The sequence below is a fragment of the Mandrillus leucophaeus genome, unplaced genomic scaffold, assembly GCF_000951045.1.
Source record: "Mandrillus leucophaeus isolate KB7577 unplaced genomic scaffold, Mleu.le_1.0 Scaffold667, whole genome shotgun sequence".
Classification (NCBI taxonomy): Eukaryota; Metazoa; Chordata; class Mammalia; order Primates; family Cercopithecidae; genus Mandrillus; species Mandrillus leucophaeus.
This window is the reverse complement of record NW_012107219.1, coordinates 1333703-1358478: the sequence shown is the minus strand read 5'-3', so window position 1 is coordinate 1358478 and position 24776 is coordinate 1333703. Positions and strand designations below refer to the sequence as shown.

At 41.3% G+C, this 24776-nt stretch overlaps 1 long non-coding RNA gene across 1 annotated transcript in view; it reads left to right on the top strand.

The window, feature by feature from the left end:
- Window positions 1–21456, top strand: part of LOC105554951 — a 36859-nt gene extending 15403 nt beyond the window's left edge. Inside the window, exon 2 of the long non-coding RNA XR_001008409.1 lies at window positions 16522–21456. This is a non-coding gene — a long non-coding RNA (uncharacterized LOC105554951). The remainder of the gene's footprint in view (window positions 1–16521) is intronic.
- The last annotated feature ends 3320 nt before the right edge of the window (window positions 21457–24776 follow it).

Genomic DNA, 24776 nt, shown 5'->3' with positions numbered 1-24776 from the left:
TTCATTCATAGCAGGACGTTGGAACCTTTATCCCACCCTTGTGAATCCTTGAAAGAACTTCGATGTGACTTGCTCTACCAAATAGGAAAGTATTCTGCACAGTTATGAAAACAAAAATAAATGCCAAGAGCAATGGAACAATGTGTTGTCCCCAGATGGTCTTGGTATATGACAAAGAAGAAATCAGTAGAAAGAAAACAAAGTATCCCACATGTATGTACATATAAACATATATGTGGAATACTTTTAACATATATTATTACATGTTACATATATATGCAATACTTTGTTTTCTTTCTTTTTCTTCTCATTTCTACTTTGTTTCTGGAAGTATTTACATTGATGGATTTATCATCATTATCATCATCATTATTATCATCCTCTATCAAGCCAACCTTGGATAATTGATTCAGCTGGTCATAGAGTTGACTCAGGCTTCTGAGAGAAGGCTGACAGCTCATATGTGTCATTCGGGCAGGATGACAGCCACATGAATCATGCTGCTCTGGGTGGGCGGTTATTAGCAACCTTCTCCTACCCTCGTGGGTTGAACGATACAGAGAGAAGATCATCATTTTTGAGTATGTGCTGGTTTTAAAAAGAAATCAAGGGGCAGTGGCAACATGGCTATGTCTTGTAGAGGAAGGCAGGGCTGGGTTTAAATCCCAATAGTCATGGTTGACTGTGAGGTCCTAGGATGATTTATATAGACGACTGAAGTCTGAGCTTCATGTTTTATCAAAGAGAGTGATCCTACTCATTTCATAGTGTTCTCTTCAGGGTTAAATGCAATATGTATAAGGAACCTCGCACAGGTCCTAAATAACTAGCCCTATGGAATTACAGTATTGGCCTAACATTTCATTTGCATACCTTGACATGGACTTGAAAACCAAGAGAAGTTAAATGTCAATCCTGAGGTCACATTTAAATATATTTGTGGTAATTTATTGTATGTGTTCTCTGCTTTCATCATGTCACTGGGCTTCTCAAATCCTTTGGGAAAGACTTTTTTGTAATCGCTTCATTACAGAAAGTCGTAACATCTTAGAACTGAAACAGGCCTTTGCTGACATCTGGCTTTTTTCCCTTACTTTACAAATGAGAACTGGTGAGTTGTTTCCTTGATGACCAGGATGCGTCCCTAGCACCTGGTCCACTTTCTGGCTCAGGTGTGTGCTTGACACCCCTGCAGATCTCAGCTGCCTTGTAGTGTGAGCCAGGACTGCTGTCAGCTTTACATAAGAGGATACGTGGCGAATAGTAGCTTCAACTCCTGTTAACTAGCCTGGAGGTGACCTGTGACAGGATGTTAAAAAAAAAAGAAACTTATAACAAAGGATTGACTCCCTGTTTTTTAAATGAGCATCTGATCCTTATCTCACCAGTTCCCTTTGCTGTGGATTGGAAGAGAAAATAGGAAAACCCAAGCTCTCTGAATACAGGAACTTTGGCTGTACGATGCCAGGGCCCCCTCTGCAGGAGTCTGAGCCCTACCTCAGTCCAGATCTGAATCACGGTCTGTAAAGAGCTGAGGTTCAGGGTAGAGTTATTCTTTGCCATCCTTAGCTATTGCCTTGTTGTCACATTGTTGTAGTAGAATAACCACAGCTCCCAACATCACATCTGTGTTCAGGGCAGAAGAAAAGAGGAGTACAGCACCAGCCATTTTTCTTCCTCATTTGTTCTTTTTTAATAGAAAAAAAAATCCTTCCATAAGTCTCCCAGAATATTTATTCTTTTATTTCTTAGTCAAAACAGGGTTACCTAGAGGACCATCCTAGAAGAAATGCTGGAGAATGAATAACTGTCCTCTTTTCCACAATCTTAATAGTCTGAAGCAGGCACAAATGTATACTCCAAGGCATGGGGACGCCTGAGAATGAAAAGCTCTTGGGTTAGACAGTCCCTGCCATGTTTGGGTGAAGCCCCTGTTGGTGTGAATTGGCTCTGGGACCTTTGCCATGTCCCTTTATCTCCACTTCCAGGGTGTGTGTGTTTCACCCTCCAGGCTGTTGTTTTGCATTTGGAGGAAGGCATTAGCTTCTGGAGCTGTGGGTGTCTCAGGCACTGCAGTATAGCACTGGGTTGTTGAACTCGTAGGCTTTGAAGCCAGACAGTCTATGGAATCTTCCATTCCCAGCTCCACTGCTTACGAGCCATGTGCCTCTGAGCAAATTATGTCCCTTACCTGTGCCTCAGTGTTCTCATCTGCAAAACGTAGGTATTGTGTCTGCCTTCTAGTAATAAATGTGATAATGAATGGAATATATAATGAATAGAAACTGCTTAGCATGATGTATCACCCAAAGTAAGGGCTTAAACTATTGGTACAACAACAACAAAAAAAAACAGTAGTTAATCCTTACAGGATGCTTCCTACAGGCTGGCCTCATTCACAGTGCTTTGCATATATTAAATCAGTTCATCCGTATCACAAATTGAGGAGGAAAGTTCTATGGTTCTATTTATTTTACAGCTGATGGAGCAGAGTACAAGGATGTATGAAGTAACTCCCTTAGGCCGCCTGGGATTTAAACTGATGCTTTCTGGACCCAGGGTCCATGGCCAATCTCTATTTTAAAGTGACTCACAGACTTTCAAAGGGGGCTTGCTTCTTAGCTCTCCAGTTCCCTTTGCTGTAGATTGGAAGAGCAAACAGGAAAACCCAAGCTCTCTGAGTATAGGAGCTTTGGTTGCACAATGCCAGGGCCCCCTCTGCAGTAGTCTGAGCCTACTTCAGTCCAGATCGGAGTCAGGGTCTGTAAAGAGCTGAGGTTCAGGGTGGAGTTATGCTTGAAGAGGATGAGACAGAGAAAAACTGGCCATTCATCATCATCATCCCACCAGTTTGAGTATTGAATCAATACAGCCTGTGTTTCTCATGATCGGCTGGTCCTTGAGAATGTTGATAAGGCATTAGAGAGCTTCATGGTTGTTGATAATCTGAGGAAAGCCCTCGCTAGTGACAGACTGTCACGGACATGGAGGATTTTTTGAAGTGCCTTTTCAATTTTATGAGTTCAGGATCCTGCAGCCCTGGAGATTTATAATTGTCCCTGCCACTGCTGTTTTGTGCCTTCTTCTAGTTTCTGCCTTGTTTATCTGGTTTTCTTCCCTCATAGTATTTTGGCAATTGTGAAAAGTGGTTCTGGAAAAATATCAACAAATCCTCTTACTGCCCGATAACTGACACTTTTGGAGACTACTGATGTTTATGGCAAAATAGCCTGAGTCCTTTAATGTCCTTCTTTGATTGTTCTACCAGCTACGATTTCTGCAAATCCCTGTCATTCTTCATCACAAAATTATAGAGGAACTGTGATCATAAATTTCCCCAGTTCCTTTTGCTCTGAGCTGATTTGGGGATGGGGAGTGGGAGTGCTGCGTGGATTCAGACGCCCAGCCTCTGCTGTATTCCCTGGGCTTGCCTGTGTAGGGAATTTCACACACATGCACTGTGTGGCCACCAGTACATGCTGGCAATTTCGCAAGTCAGAAATCCCACACTTCACTTTGCCTCTGCTTAAATTAGCCATGTGCTGCTGGAAAATTATCATTTGCTACTCCCTCTGAATTCAGCGTAACTTCTACAACAGCAGAGAACTAAATGAGCTCCTAAATCAGGGGTCAGAGTACATTTTCTGTAAAAGGCTAGATAGATGGTACATATATTAGGTCTTCCAGGCCATATGGTCCCCGACTCAACTACTCAACTACTCAACTCTGCTTTTATAGTGAGAAAGCAGTCACAGACAATACATAAATAAATGGCTGTGTTCCAATAAAGCTTTATTTACAGAAACAGACCGTGGGCCAGAGTGGTAGTAGATTTGGTACCAGGAAGGAAGCATGGACTTCTCTGGACACATGTACTAACTCTTTTGATCTAATGGCCATCCGTGTCAAATCCAGGAAATATTTTCAGATTCTTTCTACTCTGTTCTTTCCTTCCCAAAGCAACCTTGACCATCTTATTTCAGGCCTTAACCATCTTAGCAAGTTTACCTGGATTATCCAAGTTTTCCACCTTGCCTCAGATCTCCATCTTCTGATGTGTCATTTTGACTCCTGACAGACTGAATTTATTTGTGAATTTTTTCACTTAATAAATATTGAATTCCTCATGTGACAGGTTACCATTGTGTTAACTCTTAAGGCTTTAAAGGTAAACGGAAAAAAGACAAGGTTCCCACCTTCACAGAACTTATAATTTAGTATGGGAATATGTAAGTATGCTACTATGTGCTCATAAGAATATATGCTTTGTTTATTTATTTATTTGAGATGGAGTCTCGTTCTGTCACCTAGGCTGGAGGGTAGTGGCATGATCTCAGCTCACTGCAACCTCTTCCTCCCAAGTTCAAGTGGTTCTCGTGTCTCAGTCTCTCACGTAGCTAGATTACAGGCGTGTGCCACGTCCAGCTAATTTTTTTTTTTTTTTTTGAGATGCAGTCTAGCTCTGTTGCCTAGGCTGGAGTGTAGTGGCGCAATCTCAGTTCCCTGCAACCTTTGCCTCCCAGGGTCAAGTGATTCTCCTGCCTTAGCCTCTCAAGTAGCTGGGATTACAGGTGCCCATCAGGGTGCCTGGCTAATTTTTTGTGTGTGTTTTTAGTAGAGATGGGATTTTGCCATGTTGGCCAGGCTGGTTTTGAACTCCTGACCTCATCCAATCAGCCTGCCTCAGCATCCAAAAGTGTTGGGATTACAGGCATGAGCCACTATGCCTGTGCAAGAATGTATACTTTATATATGAAATAGATGATTGTTGTAAATCCTATAAAGCATAAAGGATGATAAAAATCCTTGTAAAGTGAAACATGAATATCAGTTTCCTGCTGCAAAGCCTTCAGTGGCTCCCCTGTACCTGGTGGAGAGTCACCAGCTCAGTGTAAACAAGGATCACCACTGGGACTTGGTGGCGCCATGCTCATCATCTACATTCTGTCTTGTGAAATTGGCTAAGTCTCAGGAAGGGCTTGGGATCTGAAATGTTAGCAACCATCTGGGGTGATACTGAGGCAGTTGTATGAGTATCACACCTTGAGAAACTCCAGCCTAGACACTGTGACAATATGGCCCTGCAATGGCTCACAGTACTTTCCATGGCCTACACCATCTCTAGCCGTCTCTGCCACAGCTCTCATACCTGCTCAGTGTTGGAGATGCCTGTTGCCACGCCCCATTTCCCACACCTCCACACCCTTCCCTCCCTCTGTGTGTCTGCACACACTTACATCCCATGCCCTCTTCCTTTTCTTCTGGCTCCCGCTCGTCTTCTTAGGTCTGGTGTGGAGAGTTGCTGGCCATCCCTTCTCTTTTCTAGAGGCATTTCACCTATTCTTTTATCACCTATGTTTTTAATTCCACATGTAAGGCTTTGTTGTTGTTGTTGTTCCTTTTATTTTTCTTTCACATGTTCTTTGTTGTCCCAGTTTTGTTCTCCCCAAAGCTTCCCAGGATGATTTTCCTCGTCCTTCCCCCGTTTTATCTTTCCATGTCCGCGGTGAGAGAAATGGGGTATGACTCCAGGAAGGGAGCGTGGTTTCTGTCTCCACCATCCGCTTTTCCCTTCGTCTTACTAAGTGCTGATGTATGCAGCGCATACCAGCACGGCCTTTGCTTTCCCTTACAACATGAATGTCCTTTTCATCTTCTCTTTGATAGAGAAAAAAGTGCTTCTAAAGAGGATCAAGGGAATATGGTAGAAATCACCATTTGGTGTATATTTTAGTAATGATGAGTCCTAGGAAAGCTTTAAAATGATCTTGTTTTTTTCCAGCTGGAGGCATAATCATTACGTAGGAATTGATAGAGCTGCCTATAGGAGAGTCAGATAAATCCACCACCCGGCAGCCTCGTGACCTAGTGGGCAGGGATTTCCCACTTAGGCATTAGATAATGCCTTCTCCCTAGGCTGGGAGCATGGATTACATTGAAGGAGCAAAACACAGAAGCTAAGACCCTAACCTTGTCGTCTCCCGATGAAAACACTTCCTCTCCACTCCCTTCACCCTCCTTAGAAATGGACTTGTTTTGGCAAATTGCAAATCTGCAGTTCAAAGATACAAAGGATTAGGAAGATTACCTGACTTTGTAAATTGCAATTAGCTCTTAGTTCATTTTGATGACTTCAATGTCGGTGAAGCCAAAATACTTCGGCTATATACCCAATGATATTTGTGAGGATTTAAAGTATAAATCTGGGGATTTTCACAGTTTTGTTGTGTTTGGGTGATCGTGTCGTTCAAACCATAACATAAGGGAGACCTGTTGAATCCTTGTGGGCTGCCAGTGATATGTTGGTGACTTGTTCACTCAGTCTTTCAACACATGTACTGACCACCTACTATGTGCTGACATTACATTCGGTCCTCACGTACACTTCTGAGTAGATAATTTATTTTTCCCATTTATAGAGACAGAAATTGAGGCTCTGAAAAGTCATACACAAAGGCAGACAGCTTGTAGGTCTGGATCTGGCATATGGAGGGTGTAGATCTGATTTCAGAGCCTGTACACATAACCACCATTCCTGGCCTTCCAAACCAATCCAGTAGGACTCAGCCACTGCAATAGCTGTCTACAGCATGAATTATGTGTGAAGTCAGGCACTTAGAAACCGTACCAACATAGCGGTGATGGACCCCTTGCTGATTCCCATCTCTTCCCATCCTATTATTCACCCATCCATCTATTCATCCATCTGCCCACATACCCACCTACCCATCCATTCACAAGGAGAATAATGCTAGACAAGAAAGAACAGGGCCAGAATGTAGAAGCAGTTGATCTCTCAGGCCTAGATATTTATTTCTTCCTCAGTTGTCTCTTCTATACAATGGGGGTTATTATGGTAATAATAAAAACCTACATCTTAGGTTTGTTTTAAGGATCAGATTAGGTAATACATGGAAAGTTCTCAGAATGATGTCTGGCACTTTATAATTATTAAGACATTGTTATCGTTTATTATTATGTCATCTATATTATGCTTCATTTTGCGTTGTTGGCTAGAATCTTAAGAGATGCTGTCAGACCAAGTACTTGGAATGTGAAGAATATGAAACCCTGGTTCATTTGGACTTTAGTGACTTTGAAATCTATGACAATTGTGCAGCCCAAGGTCCCACTGCAGTTTACATTTCTCCTATCTGTGATGAAAGAGAATTTGCTGAGTAAACAGGCAGAGCTAGTGTAACTGCTTGGAGACACATTTAACCTCCAGAGTACTTTGAAAGGTCCTAAATGCCAGCAACACTATATTTGTTGGATTTGAAGCCATCTTACTTTTACATTAAAATAGATCCCCCAAGGACTTCCTCTTTCTGAAGGTCACAAAATTACACTCAGTTCCCACATTTACACTCTGATTGGCTTGAACACATCTTTCAACCAATTTCAGCTAAGTTCCCTAATTTATAATTCAGTGCTCATCTGTTATCTTACGATTTAAGTGAGAACATTGACTCAATATGTTTATTGAATGTCTACTACATGCCATGCCCTGGGCTGAGGGATAGTGACACGAAGGTGAGAAACTGTGGACAGAGTTCTTGTTCTCGTGGAGTCTGCAGCATTGTGGGCAACATAGGCTGTGCATGAGACAAGGAACAGATGCCTGGTGCACAGTAGGTCCGTAGTAGTTAATTGTTTCCATCCCTTCTGATTCTAAATTTAGTGGAGCTCTCTGTGTGTGAAGCCACAATAGCATGAAAGTGAGACTCCTCCAGATGGACGGAAACAAATCTATGTTTACAGAATCCTGCCCCGCTCGTCGACTTTTAAATTAAGACCTGAGTGATGGGGGAAGAAAGAGTGCAGAGTGAGGCTTTAGTACTAGCCCTGGTTCTGCAGTTATTTACTCCGCAGTATCAAGACAATATTAGAATATGTTTGGCCTCCGTTTCTTCCTCTGTTTAGTAGGCGGTTCAAATAGCTAAACTCCCAGGTTCTTTCCAGGAGAAGATGCTGGGATATGACAGTTATTTTGTAACCTCTGCCAGTGGCACTAAGACTCTAATATCCCTCAAAAGCCATCACTTAAGGGAGGCATCTAGGGCAGTCATTTTCCATTTGACGAATGAAGGAGAAAATGGGTCACTGAAACATGGCTGTGTTCCAGTCATCCACTTCACGTGTACCTGATCCCGTTTTCTGGCCTGGAGAATTGGCCTTTGAAGAGAACCTTGGCCAAGTCCGTGGCTTAAACACTTAGGCTGCTTTTCAAAAGGCATTTTCAAAATTACTCTTTTTTTTTTTTTTTAAATTTTAAAAGCAGTGGAATTAAAGGGAGTTTTTGTGCAATTACCTTCCTTTCTACCTGCCGTATTCTCCTCTCCTGCATCTGGTCTGGACTAACTCAGTGACCCACGCCGGTTCTGGGAGTCAGTGCGTGAGTTGCAGGCGTAGCTCGACTATCTATATTACCTTGGGGAAAACCACACACTCTCCCCAAGAGTCAGATTTTTCTTTAGTGAAATAAGGAGAGAGTAAGTTTGGCAAAAGCATAGCAAGGATCCTTTTACTTTATGAGGATTACGTAATTTAATCTGCCCTCACCTGATGGAGTCAGTAGTATTATTATCTTCACTATATAGGTACTGAAGCTGAGGTCCATCAAGTTTAAGGAACTTGGAAAATGTCACAAAAATAACATGTAGGGTGCTGAGATTTGAACCTGGGCAGCCTGGCTCCAAGACCTGCTCTCTGGACAACTATCTTCTACTGTTTCTAAAAAGGGGGCCAAGAACAGCAATATGGGCCCTGCTGATTCTATGGAGTGACCTGGACTCTGGACCCTGACCCTTAACTGTATGTGGTACCCTGGCTTCTGCTTATTTTTTGGGCTGATCTACAGCATTCTGCTAGTTCCAGCTGCAAGAGAAAGCTTCTTTTTGTTTGTGGAGGTGAGGGAGTCTGGGACCAGCAGGGAATGGGCATATACTTCTCTTACATCATGAAGATAGTGATAGTCATTTTGCCTCTTTTTATTTTTTGTCACTTGGACCTAAGTGAGAGAAGGCAGGGGCAGGAATTTGTTAGAGTGCCTACAGTAAATATTCTTGTATAAATAATAGGTATTTTACATATGGGATATATATTGATAACCTATCAGCACTCCTCCAAAATGAGCATCTGTTTGTAATGTGAACTTTTCACAAGTGGGATTTCTGAAAGTGGACAAAAAAGCTGATGTCCCCATAGTAGGCAATGATGTTACAGAGATAATGACAGCAGGCCTGAGAGTGCCTTGGCTTTCGGTCTTGCATCTTTCCTGAAACTCATTTTTAACTTCTGAGTGCTGTCCAGGTGCTGAGATGCCCCTCCATGATCCCCAGTTTCTGATATTGTATTCTATTCATGAGCTACTAGTCTTCTCCCACCTTAACCCACATAACTCCTAGGACATTGTGGAGATGACAGAGCTGAACTTCCACGGGTAGCTCACAGGAGACGTAGCTTTCTCCTTCTTCTCTTGGATCATTTGCTCTGGCCAAACCAACTGTCATGCCATGAGGACACCTAGGCAGTCTCATGGATGGGTGCGCAGGAAAACTAAGGCACCTGCCACCAACCAGCACCACCTTGCCAGACAGAGGAATGAACATTCTGAGCATGGATTCTCCAGCCCCAGTCGAGCCTTGAGATGACAGTAGCCCTAACTGACATTTTGACTGCAACTTAATGAGAGACTCTAGACTAGAGGATCCAGCTAAGCCACTTCTGAATCCCGTGTCCACAGAAACTGTGAGTTCATAAGTGGTAATTGTTTATAATTGCCAAGTATCTAGGTAATTTGTTAACCAGTGTAGACAATTAATACAGTGTAGTGACATGGAAAAGACACAGAAGGATGTCTATGTAGAAGCTGGAGCGAGCGCCACTTCTCTGTGTCTTGATGTGGACACTTTTGTTTTTCCTGGGCCTCTCAGTCCTACTCTTTATCTGTAGACTGTGGTCACCTCCACTTTGAAAAGCGGATTGGGGCCAGGCACGGTGGTCACGCCTGTAATCCCAGCACTTTGGAAGGCTGAAGTGGGTGGGTCACCTGAGGTCAGGAGTTCGAGACCAGTCTGGCCAACATGGTGAAACCCTGTCTCTACTAAAACTACAAAAAGTAGCCGGGTGTAGTGTCCCATCTCAGCTACTTGAGAGACTGAGGTGGGAGGATTGCTTGAGCCTTGGAGGTGGAGGTTGCAGTGAGCCGAGATCACACCACTGCATTCCAGCCTGAGTAACAGAGCAAGACTCCATCTCAAAAAAAAAAAGAAAAAAAAAAAAGAAAAAAAGAAAAGAAAAAAGATTGGGTGGATGAAATAAGAAATTGTGGGGCATAGTATAATAAAATTAATATTGTTTTGTGACTTTTATGCCTACAAAGTGATATTTTTTTATTTTGTCTGCATTTAAATGCAACTTATATCAATTATATAAATTATGGGTAAGGTGAAAAAGAATGAAGGAGAAAATATGGGCTGTGCCATCAGCCATCATTTTTCTAATATGTTAAATCTCACAGACTGTACCAAAATGTCTCGAAACATCTCTCATTCCTGTATTTACCCATTCATTTGTTCACCCATCCATCCGTAAGTCCATCTTTTTACCAAATATTTGTGGACATTTATCTGTGTCAGGCACTGTTGGGGATGCTGGGGGTAGACTGCTGAATAGTACAGATTCCCTGGCTTTAGAGGAGCACACCTGTAGTGAAAGAAAAGAGGAGTCATTCAAAGATTAGTAAACATGCTCATAGCAAACTCTTTATTCCAGTTGACGAAAGAGTTAGTTGCCCTTGTACTGAACACCTCAAACCTCTATGTTCATTTGGTTCCCTGTGATTTTTCACCATTCAAGCTTGTTCATAGGAAATTCTGCTGTAGGGGTTGTCCCCTTACTCTGAATGTCCCCAGGTGACTCATAGGACATCTGTACTCAGCATGTATAGCTACTGTTGCTTCCTTTTCATCCTTGAAGACCTTCTCATTTTTAGGATTTCTTCAAGTATCTTTTTGCTGTCCAAGTAATTGCTGTTTGTTAAAATCCAAGAACCATTTCAATAACTTTTACCCTAATAGCAACATGGCATATGCAACAAGAAGTGTGTCAGTCAAGGTTCTTGGTAGCAAACAAGAATGCAACTCGATCATCTTCAACAAAATGGGAATGGTTTGAAAGAATATGAGGGAATTGCTGAATTAGTAACATGGTAGAAATTTAGTTCAGAACTGAGCAGAAGCTGCAGGGACCTCTGAGGCTAAGGGGCAGGGTTTATAATTAGTCAAGGCTATCCCGTTGGATGAGCAGGGCCTGTGTGCTAGTCTGTAGCCATTTTTTAAAAGCAGTAGAATGTGTTGGTCCAGACAGCAGACCCTGGGGCCAGACTGCCTGGATTTGGATCACAGCATGTCGTATATTAGTTTAGTGATAATTGTCAAATTACTTAAACTTTATAGGCCTCAGTTTTATTGTTTCTGCAGTTGAGATAATAATAGTACCAACTTTATCAGGTGAGGCGTAAATTAGATAATTCACATAGTTTAGCACAGTGTCTAGGACACAGACAGCACTCAACAAATGTTTGCATTATTGCATCATTCCTTCAGGATAGGAGATGACTGATTGACAGATCCTGAGTCAACTGCTAATGAGCCCTTGCTGAGTAAGGAAAGAGAAGGATCTTTGGCATCCCAAAGACCATAAAACTCAACAATAAGAATGTAACCAACCAGATTACAAAGTGAGCCAAAAATTATAACAGACACTTCACCAAAGAAGATGTACAGATGACAAGTAACCTTATGAAAAGATGCTCCACATCATAGTTCATCAGATAAACGTAAATGAAAACAGCAATGAGATACCACCACACATCTATTAGAATGACCAAAATCCAGAACATCAACACCACTAAATGCTGGAAAGGATGGAAAAAAAAAATAGGAACTCTCATTCATGGCTGGTGGGAATGCAAAATGATATAATCCCTGTGGAAGACAGTTTGACCATTCCTTACAAAACTAAGCATACTCTTACCAGGCAATCCAACAATTGTGCTCCTCAGTATTTACCCAAAGGAGTTGAGAACATATATCCACACAAAAACCTGCACATGTATGTTTATAGCAGTTTTATTCATAACTGCCAAAACTTGGAAGCAATCAAGATGTCCTTCAGTAGTTAAATAGATAAATAAACTGTGCAGCATCCAGACAACGACATATTCAGGGCTGAAAAGAAATGAGCTGTCAAGCCATGAAAAGACATGGAGGAAACTTAAATGCATATTGCTAAGTGAAAGATACTAGCCTGAAAAGGCATAACTTTTCCTTGACATTCTGGGCAAAGAAAAACTGTGGAGACAATAAAAATGTTAGTGGTTGTCAGCAGGTAGAGAGGGAGGAAGAGGCAGAGCACAGGATTTTTAGGGCAGTGAAACTACTCTGTATGATACCGTAATGTTGGATGCCATCATTATCTATTTTTTCAAACCCATAGATTATATAATATGTATGTATATCTAGGGATTGAACCAATAGAAGGTATAACATCTAGAGTTCAATCAAGAATGAATCCTAATGTGAACTTGGAACTTTGGAGGATTATGATGTATCAATGCAGGTTCATCAGTTGTAACACATGCACCACTCTGGTGAGAAATATTGATAATGGGGGACGTTCTGATGTGTGGGGATGGGGGGTTTATGGGAAATCTCTGTACCTTCTTTTTAATTTTGCTATGAACCTAAAACTGTTTGAAAAACATGAAGTCTTAGAAAAAGAAATCTGAGCGGATTCCTCTGTAGCTTCTACAGGCTTCCAATGCACTCAGCAGGGTTTGAATCCTAAAGTTGGTCTTGGCCCTGAGTGGTGGGCCCCTGACTGCTCCCCAAGTTTCCACTTAGACGACCACCCCTTCATATTGGTTACTGCTGCTGCTTCACTACTGCCCCCGTCCCCACGTCCAACCACTCTCACCTCAGCCATTTGACAGCTCTGAGCTCCATCCTGTCTCAGAGCCCTTCCTCCTTCTGTGGGATCCTCTTTCTGAAACACTCATTTCTCTCCCTCCTTGCTCCTTGGATCTCAGCTGTAATCCAGGCCGGCCTCAATCCCTTTATGGCACTTTGGAGCAGGTTAGTTTCCCCAGCACGAGCTCTCTTAGCAGCTTGTGCTTGTCTTTTATTCTACTTAATACAGTTGTAATGAATGAATTATTTATGTGAGAAGCATTTGAATGCCTTTCACACCCATTTGTAAGTTCTTTTTCATCATGTATCCCTGGTGCTTCTCTGATAGCAGCTACTTAGATAATTTTGTATTGTGAGTAAACCTGGGCCTGATGTGGCCTCAGTTTATTTATAGTAAACATATTAGATAATTGTTTAAAAGAAATGACAATTGGACTGTATCAGCAATACAATGGAAGAGATTGAAATATGTATTTAGTCTCCTGAGAAAAGATCTCCCAAATGAAGATTAGTGTGTAAAGAGGGGTTCCCATAAAATATAGAAGATCATCTTTTAAATCCTGATTTTCTCTCTCCCTCTGCTCTTCTTAGTAATCTCCATGGAAACAGCTACTATCTCCCAAGAACTTTTTTTTTCAGATTCCTAGCTTTTTTTTTTTTTTTCTTTCCCGTGTTAGGTTTTCCAGAGGAACAGAAGAAAGATATAGGCTTGTGTGATTATGAAATATATTTCATAATATAATATGTTAGTTTCATGATATTATTATATGAGATCAGGGATTGGTTCATGTGATTATGGAGGCTGAGAAGTCCCAAGATCTTCAATTGGTGAGCCAGAAGCCCAGGAGAGCTGATGGTGCAGCTCCAGTCCAAGTGCTGGCTGGCTCAACATGCAGGAAGAGCCGATGTTTTAGTTTGAGTCCAAAGGCTGGAAATAAGTGATATTCCAGCTTTTACAGTAAGGAAAAGATCCTTGCTAACTAGGTCCACTCTTATGGTCTAATTTGGTGAGCTGAACCAAGGTTTCAAGCAATCTAAGGAAAAAATGACAGACAGGAGGAGTCCACCCTTATACTTGGAAGGGGCAGTCTTTCTGTTCTATTGGGGCCTTCAACTGATTGATGTGACCCACTTACATTAGGGAGGGCAATCTGCTTTACTCAGTCCACCAGTGCAAATGTGCATCTCATCCAAAAGTCCCCTGCCCAACACACTGGGAATAAAGTTTGACCAAATATCTGGGCACCCCATAGCCCAGGCATGTTGACCTAGAAAATTAACCATCACACCCTCCCCAAACGATTCTGACACCTACCCCAAGTACTTTTTCTTTTTTTAATCTGACCTGTCTATCCCTTCTCTGCTCTCTGCCATATGACTTCTCTGCTTTCTTATTTTTTTCCTTAGAGTAGCTTGAGGCCTATTCAGCTTGCCAAATTAGATCATAGGATCTAGTAAACAAGGATCTTCTACTTCCTGTGAGAAGAGGGTGGTTTGGAGCCCTAAAGAGTACGGTCACGTATGATACAGAGGATGTTCTGTGATCACTGATATTCAAAACAACTTCCCCAGCACTCTGTCCTTTTACCCTTCTTTGTCTTCATATAACCTGAGTCTTACCTGACATAAAGTACATTTCTTTGTTACTGTTATTGTTGTCTCCACAACAGGAGGGTTCAATACTTCCTGTCATGGGTTTGCTCTCTGATTCCCAGTGCTGGGAACAGCCCTTGTCCCTTAGTCAGTGCTTAGTAAATACTTGCTGACTGAATTAATTTGATGAATGACGATTTGGAAAATAAAGATGTCTTGGATTAACTAATTAGCAGTTTTATTTGTGTGAGTTCAGCCTTTCAGGTTTGATGTAAGATTTTGAAAAATGTCTTTTTTTGTTTGCTTTTTGTTTCCTGCTTTTGTCCTTCATAGTGTAAGGTCCAGGTATTTAAGTGGACCCCATCTAATACTGACTTCGTGAGTGCAGATCATATTTTCTGGCTCCTTTATGGAGAATGTCTTTGGAAGCCACAGGATCTGGTAAAAAGAAAGAAAAAGAGAAAAAGAAAAGAATATTTGAATGGATAGACCAGGCTTCAATTTCTGTCTCAATCATCTATTATTTCTGGAACATTAATTTCCTATTTTATTTGGGGGCATTGATAAAATCTGCTTTACCCAGATGTGATGAGCAACGAGGCTTTTAGGGCCTGGCATTAGGGTGGATCATGGACTATTTCTCTCCTCTGCACACAGCTCCACAAACATACAGCCTTGAGATAGGACCTATTGGGGTCTTTACATTCCATTTAATGCAAGCCTTAGGGTGAGTCCTGACTCATCAGTAGCAGCAGCCTCACTGGGGCTGTAATACCCTAACTTAATTAAAGACAAGCCATCCTCGCATAGAGGGATGAGGAGGTGCAGGCATGTTCTCCTGACAACCATCACGTAGTCCCTTCTGATTTGTCAGTGGCATTGCATTAAAATCGATCCATTTCCCAAACTCCATTGCTGTCCTTGTCTTATCAAATTATAGACACAGCTAGAGCACATCAGTCCTTCCCCCTGGGAGTGGGAACTCCTCAGCACCGCACGGCTTTCTGATACAATGTGGTTTGCTTGGAATTCATTACTCAGGGGACTTGGCGAATTGAAGATCTATTACTTTTTACATTCTGCTTTCTGTGGAGTGACTGACATAACGTCCTGGCTACTCTCCAGAATGTTTTCGATTGTTTTTGTCCTCCTCTCTTTCTTTCTGTTTTTATTTGCTTGGTTTTATTTTGCTTTGTGTTTGGTGGTAGAGGTCAGGTTGAGACAACACAGTGCAAAAAATAGTAACTCTAGTTCTGTGAGGTCTAACCTAAGTCTTAGCTACATCCTGTCACTTGACATTTTGAAACTCATTGAAAGAGGATGATAAACAGCATTCATTTTAAAGGATGTTGTATGTGCCTGACACATAGTAATAGGTGCTCATTAAATATTTCATGTTGAACAAATGAAATAGTAAACACAGAAATACAGACGCACAACCAAACATATACATTGTGCCTATAAAAAGATATTCAGCTGCCAAGGCTTTTTTTAAATGTAATACCCATATTCTTCTTCATATTAATTTTTTTAATTTCCAAATTGAAGATGCTAGGCTAAGACAAGCTGTATTCTAGTTCTATTTCATACACCTTGGACAGATTATGTAATAGTTTAAGACCCTCCGTTTCCAACATTTGTAAAATTCAAGGGAGGAGATAATAAAATGGTCCTTTACATCCTTTGCCTACTGCACAAGGACTTACAGAACTTGACATATAAAATATTCAACCAACTCCAATCCATATCACTCTGTGTGTATGTGATTTCCCAGCACTTTTCTATTTTTCCCCCTTATTTCCTCCTTCCTTCCAAATTTCTCTCTCTTTTGCTCCGTGATTATTTTTTGCTCTTTCCTCGCAGAGCATATTCTCCGTCATAAGTGACTGCACTCTCTGAGTCTTCAGACCACCCCCTTCTCACAGTGCTGAGGGTAAATATCCTTGCGTACTAGGTCCACCCCTATGATCTGATTTGAATCAAGGTCTCAAGCTAACCTAAGGAAAAAAAGTAAGAAAGCAGAGAATCTATATGTCAGAAAGCAGAGAATTGGAAGGGAAGTCACAAAAGGAGAAAACATACTTGTAGGCGATACTTGTAGGCATTGTTTCAGGTAGTGAGTGAAGTCTGCAAACAAACAGAAGTTCTTTCTCTCATGGAATGTGTGTACTAATTGGAGAAAGCATTGTTTGAAAAAATAAGCAAATAGTGTTTCAGGCTGTGTTCAAGGCAATGTATTGAGTTCTTTACACAATAGTGATGCTGATGGATAAACATTCCCAGTTTGATCTCAATCCAATGAAACACCCCCTTTCAAAGTCCTACTCCCTCCCAACTGATGTCCTAAAGCTCACAGAAAAGACTAGCTGGGTGTGTGAATTCACCTTTCCTCATAATTCTGCAACCTGTTTAAGAAAGTTTTAGTTCTGATTTTTAGCCTTATCTTGCCTGTGATTACATGAAATAAGAGATTCTTTTAGGGCTACCCCAGAAACAAACTTGTTCTCTCATCAGAGCTGAGTTGGTAGACAGTCTGAAGGCTAGATCTTGTTATTTTCCTCTGTTATCTCTCCAGTGCTGTAAAAAGCATCCATCCCAGCATCCTTGTATTCATCATTAACATTGTAGCTACATGCAGCAGCCACTGGGTCATCCAAAGCACTTGCCAGAGTGAGCACTTCCTCCACTGAGGCTGGAGGGTCTACGATGGCTTCACTCACATGTGTGGGGTCTTGGTGCAGGTGCTAACTGTTCCTCTCTTTCTTTAAGGTCTGTTTTCAATATTCTAGTATAGGCTTTGTTAGGTAGTGGCAGAAACACTCCAAAATAGCAAGGTAGAAGGCTCAGGAACTCACACAGTTTCACTTCTGCATATTCAGTTACCACCCAAACCAAGGGGCCTGGAAATTGGCTCTACCTCTTGAGTTACATGTCCTAAAATATCATAGCCACTTTTTCAATCTATTAGATGAAGCCTACAGTATGAATGTATCTCAGAAATGTGATAGATTTTAAATTGATCTTGCCTTTCTAAAGATGGTTCCCATCTATACTCTGTGAGAGACACCTCTAAAATGTCTCATCTCAAAAGAGTATTGGGTAAGATGTCCAGTAACGTAGGTTTGTGGTCTGGCTCTGGAACTGATTTATATTATCTTGTAATGATAGCAATGATGATGATTTTGGTGATGACAGTGATGATGATTTTGTTAAGATATGATTTAGACAATGCAGTTCATCAATAATTTCCTGTGTATTGTTACAGATATTTAACTAATTCTAATTTTACCTTTTTTGGACTTTATATATATTATCTGTTAAATATAAAGACCATATTTTACTTTTGTCCTAGATATTTGTCACTATCTTGCACCCATTTCTCCCTCCTAATAGCACCCAGACTTTCCTCTAGATGAATTGCCTCTTGAATGTGTGCTCTTGGTTGAAAGTAAACCCAGAAATCTGCCCTCTTCTCGGGTGGCTTAAGGGTTCCCGAGACATTTGTTTGCAAGAGCATAGCCAAAAGCTGGGCTGATTATCTAAATATGGCCAGGAAGGCATCTCTCACCTGGAACTTTAAGTCTTAACTAAGATGAGTCAACACAGAAGAAAACATTATAGTTCCTGCAGCCCAGTGGTGGGAACCTGGTGAACTTGTCAAGTTCTGACTGATGAGACTGTCAAGAACACCCTGATAGCTCTTAGTTCTTAGCCTGGTTCACCACACTGTCTTCCCTATGATCCTCGCACCTGCACTCCAGCTCTCCAGTGGGTCCCTTCTTGCACAGGTAAGCCTGCATTATTGTTGGCATCTCAGGAACCATGACTGCTTCAGTTATCTATTGAATTACCTTAGAAGTGCCTGGAGTGATGGAAAGCACTTGGCCAAAGTTTACAAAGCACTGTAGCCAAGAACTGGTTCCAAATTTCAGGTCTGCCTTTTCTGCTCACATTTTAGCATTTGACAATCAAACTTTCTAAGCACCAGTGTCTTTCGTTGTAACATGAGACACAATAATACATCCCAAGCAGGGGGGTTAAGATTAAATTAGAGAGCAGCTGTGAAGCACCTGGGAGAGCTTCTGGCACACAGTAACAGTGGAAAGTTCTGGCACTACAGTAGAAAGTTCTTTCCCTTTTTGTTAATGTTAATGCATCATCCCCATTCACAGAGACTGGAGTATCCCTTGACTACTCCAGTCAAAGGGAAACCCAGGTTGACATGTTCCCTCCCCCTAGGTCATGTCCTCCTCTGACGTTATGTGGTCAGCCTGTGAAGCTGTACCTTGGAGTTTGAAGATGAGTCTGGTGTTTGTAATCCACGAGAACCACTGAGGTCACATGGTGTAGTGGAATGAGCATAGGATTTGGGATCAGGCAGGTCTGAACTCGTACCTAATAATGACATATGTGATTAGTTGCTTAATCTTGAACCTCATTTATTGTCCTATGTGCTATGATTCTCTCATACTGACCACACAGGGCCATTATGAAATGATAATTGGAAATTTACATGCAGGTTCTTTGTAACCTAGAAGAATATTATCTTTGTGCTGGAGCCTCCTCAAAGATTTTCGGGGATGTACTCACCAGATCCTTTGTCTTGTACAGCTCCTAGTGGATAAATGAAGGCCGTCAAATGGGCAGGAAATAATCCAATTTCCATGAAAGTTAATTGAGCTCTGTGTTTTCTAAAGGCTAATAGCCTGGTGAGAGATGTCCTGAGTCAAGCTAATGTGATGACCCACTTGTTTTTTCAGGTACCAATTACGGAACAGAAGCCACATCTGTCACTGATAACCTGTTTGTATAGTGACCTCTTCCACCCCACCCACAAGGTTGCCATGGCAATTTTAGGTCAAGAAGATCATCCCATTGAAAGACAGGAGATGTTGAGGAGTAAAATGCAGTCCCCAGGAAACCTGGTTTTAGTCCTTGCTACATACTGTTAAATGGCTGGGCCAGAGTCTGGTTGGGACTGCTGTGCCAGGCATCATCCCCAGGTGATGTCTGATCATCCTGGCCTGTCTTTGGCAAGAATCCAGTTCAGTGGGTTTTGCCGGAATCATTTTCCTTCTGATGTTTTCTCTTAATTGTTTTCCATCCCCTGATCCCTCTCCTGCTCCTTGGTTATATATTTCCCCTTACTTGTGCTGTATTCAAAACTGAACCCAGTTTTATATTGAGGCATCTCTTCTCCTGTTTCAATAATCCAGAATAGAGTCTGTTTTCACCGCTTTAACTACTGCCTAGCTCTGTTTTTTCTTTGACAGAGCTCAGAAGTGCAATTCAAATTTGATTTGTAGATGTAGCAGCAATCAAGATTTAGCTGGTATTTGAAGACACTTATATTATCACTCTTTTTACTACCTTTTATTATATATTTTGACTCTGCCCCACATTATTTTTGCTGAGGAAGCAGAGTTCCAGGAACTCTCAGGGAGTACTTGAGACATGGCTCTTCAATAGCCACCTGGCACCTTCTCCTAGATAAGAGGTGTGGAATTCTAGGAGCTCCTTCTTGCTTGAGAGCCCCTTGAGTAATAATTATTTTTTAAAAAGCTGTTATAATAAAATTTTGCATTTAAATTGCCTCTTATTCTTAGCGTGTCAAAGTGCTTTACAAACATGAATTGCTAGAAACCTTTTAGGTTAATTAAAATGAGCAGGTTTCCGAGACAAAGAAGGTGACTGTTTTTGTACTTTCGGGTGTTTTTACAGGTGAGTGAATTGAAGCACAAATAACTTCTTTGACTAATCAAATAGAGATGTTCTGAGAACAGGTGATTTCAGCATTAGCACACCAACCATGCTGCCAAATTTCATTGCCCTTCAGAAATATAATGACAATAATGTAGTGATTCCTGAATTCTGGTATTCTAATATTTGTGCTACGATTTACTGAATGGCTGCAGTAAGCCATGCATTATGCCTGGCACTTGGTTTGTGGTAGTGTGTTGCATTCTCACAATGCCACTGTAAAGTAGGTCTTATCTTTGCTTTATGCTCCTGTAAGGTAGGATTTATCATCATTTTACAGCCCTGGACACTCAGTGCGAAAGCAACTGAGCCACTTGTCATAGGTCCTGCAGCTAGGAAATGGCAGAGTGTATTAGTCTGTATTCACACTGCTATAAAGAACTGCCTGAGATGGGATAATTTATAAAGAAAATAAATTTAATTGACTCATAGTTCAGCATGGCTTGGGAGGCCTCAGGAAACTTACAATCATGACATAAGGGGAAGGAGAAGCAAGGCACCATCTTCACAAGGTGGCAGGAAGAAGTGCCAAGTGAAGGGGGAAGAACCCCTTAGAAAACCATCAGTTCCCATGAGAACTCACTCATTACCACAAGAACAGCATGAGAGTAATTGCCCCCATGATTCAGTTACCTCCCACCAGGTCCCTTCCATGACACATGGGGATTAGGGGGATTCTAATTCAAGATGAGTTCTGGGTAGGGACACAAAGCCTAACTATATCACAGAGCTGGGGTTTTAACCCATGTTTGTTTGACTGCTGTGTCTATATTCTTCTTCTCTACCAATATCATTACCAAACGTTATTACTTAGTTCTTCTCTATTTCTAAACTCCTGAGGAATATAACATATTCCTGTCATTAAGAGAAGCTGCTAACTTGAAATGGGAGTTCAGTAATGGCAGTGAGAGGAGAGGAAGTAACACTGTTGGAGGAGGTCAGAGCACAGGGGGCCTTAAAAACAAGCCATGGCATTTGGACTTTATTCTCCTTATTTATGCCATCCTGTTTATCAATATTGATCTGCAGCACTCCAAGGTCCAAGGGGCAAAGGCAAGGAAATCTCCAGCCTCTGAGAATATGAGAAGACACTATAGTAAATATGTCAACAAATTTTATTCTCACAACAGCTCTATGTGGCAAGTTCTCAACTTCATTGTACAGAACAAGAAATTAAGACTCAGACATCTTAAAGGATTTTCTGAAGGTTGCCTGGCCCTTACAAAATGTCACCAGCTCATTTAACTTCAAGACCTCTTCCTGCTGTGCTCACACTGTTTGGAAAGTCACATTCTAATCAGACTTGATGGCTAAATCAGTCGGAATCAAATATGCCCACCTATGTTGACATGCTGTGTAAAGATTTTCTGTTCAATGTGAACACATGGTTGCAAACTCATGCCTTAGAGTCTTTGATTGTGGGAGGAGGTCTGTGGAAACACAGACTAGCCTGTCATTGCATTTCACAGAACGCTGGACTCAGGGCCTGGTGTTCACTGGCAAAATAAGCAGACACTTTGATCCCTGCTGTCCAGCGTGAATGAATACATTTCTACAAATACTTCTGTAGAGTAAGCCACCTTTCTACATCACATGATTGTCACTCTCTCATATCACTGTGACGCTGTGCATTGCATTAAAAAAAACTGCTCAGGGGTATTTTCCAGATAAATGGAAGAAGTGGCCATATAAGTGTGATTTTTTTCAGCAATTTATGTCCATTGATCTTGCTGAGTTCTTCCCGGAGAACATCTTCTCTTGCAGATCCAGGTTCTCTCATTGTTTTAGCATTTGCTTAGCCCCTTTTTTGCCCTTCCCAATGCCCAGTTATCACATGTAAGATAAGCGTTAAATTGCACATTCCCCGTATTTCACAGTGAATAAAAGTGAAGGATCTAGTCTCCACCTCTCCACCTCTTCTACGACACTGTTACTATGACATGAGACCCAGTGGAGCATGTAGGCTGTCACAGATAGTATAGTCTGAAGGTCAGGAAAGGCAGGATGGTAGAAAGCTGAAATAGCCCTGATCAAAAAGACAATGAGAACAAGGTGGTTTTGAAATATCTGCTAAATCCAGATCCCTAGTCTTGAATCATGATTGGAATTGCTTCAGTTCTATTGATAAATCAGATTTGAAATCTCCCCTACAATGTTTAAACAAAAGGGTGATAGGATAATAACTGCAATTTAGAAAGATAATTTTGAGAGCAGACCAGAGGGCAATTTGTGACCTTCAGATATGTGTGTTGATTCATTTGTATGTGTTTTTTAAAGCAATATTTATTGTAGACCTAAATTTTAGGGAATATTGGGGCCTGATGAGATAATATAATTGAAAATACACAAACAGTTCTAAAACTATACATAAACTACTTATAGATATTGCTGCTGTATTTGATAAATAATATTAGTAATATTATTGCATTCTAATAAGTAATGTAATTCAATACATTAGTGCTCTTATTGCATTTAAATACAGCAAGGATACTACATCATAAAGCAGTACCCCTGTGGACATGTCAACATTCAGAACTTCAGCTTTCACATCAGTAACTTGAGGATAACACTCCAAGCTTCACCACTGGGGGCATCAATGAGATGAGGTGCATTGAGACATCATCATGGGGGTTGGCATGTGGTTTTTTTTTTTTCTTTTTTTTTTTTTTTTTTTTTTTTTTTTGAGACAGAGTCTCACTCTGTCACCCAGGCTGGAGTACAATGGCGTTATCTCAGCTCAGTGCAATCTCTGCCTCCCAGGTTCAAGTAATTCTCTGCCTCAGCCTCCCGAGGAGCTGGGATTACAGGTGCCTGCCACCACGCCTGGCTAATTTTTTGTATTTTTAGTAGAGACAGGGTTTCACCATCTTGGCCATGAACTCCTGACCTCGTGATCCACCCTTCTCGGCCTCTCAAAGTGCTGGGATTACAGGCGCGAGCCACCGCGCCTGGCTGGCATGTGGCTTCAGCCACACTTGCAAGATTGAAAATATTTACATTGTCTGATAGTGGAGCAGATAATGTGCCAGAGGAAACTTGTGATAAGTAGCAGGAGGGTAGAAATGCTCAGGGCATTATATGATCATGTCCTGGACCTGAGAGGTGTCCAGTCTGACTGGTGTCACTGTTATTAGTGACACAATACTGGCATGTACACCCACCTACTTGAACGGTGTACTTCATGTCAACCGTAAGAAGCTGGTGGGATTGGGATCCCCATTTCATAGACAGTGAACGTATTCAGAGGTAAGTAGCTTTCCACTGTTAATGAAGTGTCCTAAGATGACAGTAAACAACAAATGGCAAGGCCATCTTGGGAAGAACTTTGAAGGTCATCTCCAAAGAGAACTGTAGCATGCAGTCAGTTGGCCTAATACCATATTTTTACACTGTAGCTAGGTAAGCTGGGGAAGGGTCATTGGAAGCATATACTTTGGTGTCTGACACTCTTTAATTGAAATCCTAGCTTCTGGTGCTTACTAGCTGTGTGATCCCAAGCCAATAAATTGCTTATATGAGCCTCAGGTTCCTCATCTATAAAATAATGGGAACACTTACACCTACCTTGACTTTGAAAAGTGGAGAGCAGTCATGGACAGAGCAAATGCTCAGTGTGTGTCACCTTGTCACCTTCTTCTTTTAGTCTTTCCTCATTATTCTCACTCCCAAAGAATATGAAGGCTCAGAATTGAATAAATCAAAGAGATTCAGAAACAACATTAGATTCTTATTTAGACAGCAATTGATTTTTTTCTTGGGTAAGAAAAATTATACATCTGCTTCTAAAATATGAAGAGTGGTGATTATGATTCATGCACACATGATTCATAGAGAAAGCTGGAGCTAAAACACAGCTAAACTAATAATATTTTGTCCTTGTGACTAAAGCTTGTCTAAGCTTAGAATGTGTGCCCAGAGTTAGAGCAAGAATCCCAAGGGCAATGTCAATGCTGCTTTTATTTAGTAATCGTGGCATAAGCAGAAACGCTTGTTTTTCCCAGAGTACGTCTCCCCAAGGTGGATGCATTTGTGTCTTCTGCAGCTGCTCCCTTCTCTTCATCCACTTAGTTTCTATGTGTGGTTGATTTCTAATAACGATGCTCAGAGCCAGACTTCACCCTCTCTGTCCTGCGCTATTGCCACAGCTTTTAACTAATGTCCCAACCTCCGATTTCTCTCCCTCGCCAGCAAACCCATTCTCTCTCTCTTCTTACTGGGTTGAGCTTCTTAAATCATTGGTCAGAGGTCAACTATGTGGCTGAGAAAACAAGTCATAAACTTGAATATCAAAGAGATTTGGGTAGAATCCTAGATCTGTCATCTCACTGTGTGACCCTCAGCCACCTGACCTTCCTGAGCATGAATTTCATCACCTATGAAATAGAGATTACTAAATAGAGATTTATTTAATAATCTTTTAAAATTATTTTATTTATTTATTTATTGAGA